General features: G+C 42.1%; 1 non-coding gene across 1 annotated transcript; it reads right to left on the reverse strand.

The window, feature by feature from the left end:
* Window positions 1-470: 470 nt before the first annotated feature.
* On the reverse strand, window positions 471-577 carry LOC125588171. The gene has a single exon (XR_007324565.1). It is a non-coding gene; the product is annotated as a small nucleolar RNA R71 (small nucleolar RNA).
* Window positions 578-3,164: the final 2,587 nt, after the last annotated feature.

Here is a 3,164-nt window from a genome sequence, read left to right on the forward strand (position 1 = left end):
TTCTAGGAGATCAAAATGGTCTAGTATGCAATGCATCAAACCAAATGAATAATATTCATAGGGCTCCAATTCCTATTGGAATAGCTGTTGTTTTGAATGCTCCAATTCCTATTGGAGATTTCAAAGAACCTGATCGGTTCTACACTAACAGGTCTGCGATCCATCCTCCAGCAATTCAAAGAAAAGACTTTGAACTGAAATCTAAATATATCTCTCTGGTAAGTCAGCACCCCTTTCATGATCTTCCTCATGAAAACCCCATAGACCATATCGAAGCATTTGAGGACTTTGTGTCTAACATTAAGGTGCATGGAGTCTCTAAAGACTACCTATTTTGCATACTCTTCCCGTACTCCCTTGCTGGAGATGCGAGGCACTGGCTGAAACAATTGCAGCCAGGATCTTTGACTTGCTGAAGTGATATCAAAAGCGTCTTCCTCAACAACTTCTTCGATGATGCACGAACCGAGGAATTTAGGAATAAGATCTATAATTTTTCTCAAGGCACTACTGAAGCTTTTAATGCTTCTTGGTTGAGATTCAAAGCCTACCAGCGAGACTGCCCACACCATGGTTTTCCCAAAATCCAGCTACTTAATATTTTCTTCAGCGGTCTCAACTGGACATACCAAGCGACTTTGGACGCTGCGAGTCAAGGGAACTTCAAAACCAAGACACCTGAAGAAGCTATGAGGCTCATTGAAAATGTGGCGTCTAGCACTAGTGCCAAGAAGACTGATCTCGAGAGGAGGAAGATGGCCGAGAATTCGAATGGAGATCGGATATATGAGGTGAAAGAAACATCATATTTAGCTCATGCTTTTGTGATTGGAGATGAGCGAGTTAGGTCTACCAGTAATAGTCAGACTTTTCTACGTGAAGGAGATGAAGAAGAGCATGTAGACCTCATCGATGAAACTGGCTTTCGCGAACAAAGACTTGTCGATCAGCAGCAAAACATGAGCTTCACAAGAACATACAAGGCACAACATAATCATAAGAGCAAGCTGGAATCTATGATGGGACAAATTCTAAAAGGCCAGCAGAAAATGAGTACGCTTCTCGATGAAAGATTGGATTTCGTATATTCTGATTTACATGATAAGTTTGAAACTTTAAGTAACCATGTCAAGAAATTAGATAGCCAAGTTGCGCATAACGCTGGGTTTGTCAGAAGGGATGAAGGATTCCTTCCTGTAAAAACTAACACCAACCCGAGACGCCAAGTTTGTGTTGTGTTACTAAGAAGCGGAAAACGCCTTTCCCCGAGCTGTAGAAATCACTTCAGCAGAAAAACCCCTTGGAGCTGAAAAAGAAACGATTAACCTCGATGAAGAAGAGGAGGAGCCGGAAGAAGATGTGGAAATCGATCGACAAGAAGGAAATAATGTCGATCGACCGACTAGGGTAAATATCGATCGACAAGAAGGGAATGATGTCGATCGACCCTTGTCGATCGACCGACTACGGTAAATATCGAACGACAGAATGAAAACAATGTCGATCGACACTTGATTCCTGCCAAGCCGGCAGTAGAGAGAGTGTATAGGACTTTGCCACGCTTTCCTCCTAATAAGACGCAAACTAAGCGAGAATTAGGTAAAGCGATCTGCAAGAAAGCATTCGATAAAATCACGTTGGAAATGCCACTAAGTGATGCCATAAAATTAGCACCTTCGATTGAGAAATATGTAAAAGACATGGTATCCAACAGCTTCCCAGCTGCTGAACACAACATCATGATGGTTTCATAGGAAGTAAGTGCAATAATCCAAGGCGAAACCCCGATCAAGAGACCTGATCCGGGCAGTTTTGTTCTAGATTGCAACATACGAGACAAGAGCTTTCCTCGATCCCTTTGTGACCTAGGATCCAGCGTGCATCTCATGCCACACTCTATCGCAATATCCCTGGGATACGACGAGTTCAAACCCACCAAAATAACTTTTGTTCTTGCTGATAGATATGTTAGATTAGCTGAGGGAGTACTAGATGACGTACCGATGAGAATTAACGACTGTCACGTACCAACGGATTTCGTTGTGTTGAAATACCAGAATGAACCAAAAGACCCCCTCATCTTAGGAAGACCATTTCTAGCTACCGCTGATGCAATCATCGACGTCAAGGAAGGTCGGATATGTTTAAACATTGGAAACATTCCAATGACCTTCGATATGGAAAAACTGATAAAACGACCCTTAATTGATAAACGAACCTCTTACGTGGATGATATATATGAGTTGGTTGACGAATCCTTCATAGACCTATGCTAAGATAACCCCCTGGAAAAAGTGCTCACATCTAGCGAAGAGGAAACATTTAGCATCGATACCAGAGCTGATGAATACGTAATGGACGCAAGTGTAGAAATAGCAAATGTCGATGACATGGAGGAGGTCGATTCAGAAATCAACGTCGATCGATATTTAAAGGCCGCCGTCGATCGACAACCATCCCCTCTAGAAAATTGGGATCCCGAAAAAGCACCAAAAATTGATTTAAAGCAATTGCCCGCCGGACTCAAGTATGCTTTTCTCTACAATAATTCTTACCCCGTAATCGTAAATGCTAACCTAACCAATGGAGAACTTGCATTGTTATTGAATAAACTGCGCAAATATAGGAAAGCCCTCGGATACTCTCTAGAGGATATTCCTGGTATCTCTCCAGATCTGTGCATGCACCAAATTCTCTTAGAAGACGATTCCAAATCGTCAGTGGAACATCAAAGAAGGCTAAACGCGAACTTGAAAGAAGTTTTCAAGAAGGAAATTATCAAACTTCTAGATGCTGGAATCATCTACCCAATTTCGGATAGCAACTGGGTGAGCCCCGTGCATGTTGTACCTAAGAAAGGCGGATTTACAGTGGTTAAGAATGATAAAAACGAACTCATTCCCACGCGAACTGTCACTGGACATCGAATGTGTATCGATTATAGGAAGCTAAACGCTGCCACTAGAAAAGATCACTTTACCTTACCCTTCATTGATCAAATGTTGGAAAGATTGGCAAATCACCAATACTACTGTTTTCTTGACGGATACTCTGGATTTTTCTAAATCCCTATACATCCTGACGATCAAGAATAGACCACCTTTACATGCCCTTAAGGAACATTCGCATACCGTAGAATGCCATTCGGTCTTTGTAATGCCCCG

Source organism: Brassica napus, chromosome C5, assembly GCF_020379485.1.
Source record: "Brassica napus cultivar Da-Ae chromosome C5, Da-Ae, whole genome shotgun sequence".
NCBI lineage: Eukaryota > Viridiplantae > Streptophyta > Magnoliopsida > Brassicales > Brassicaceae > Brassica > Brassica napus.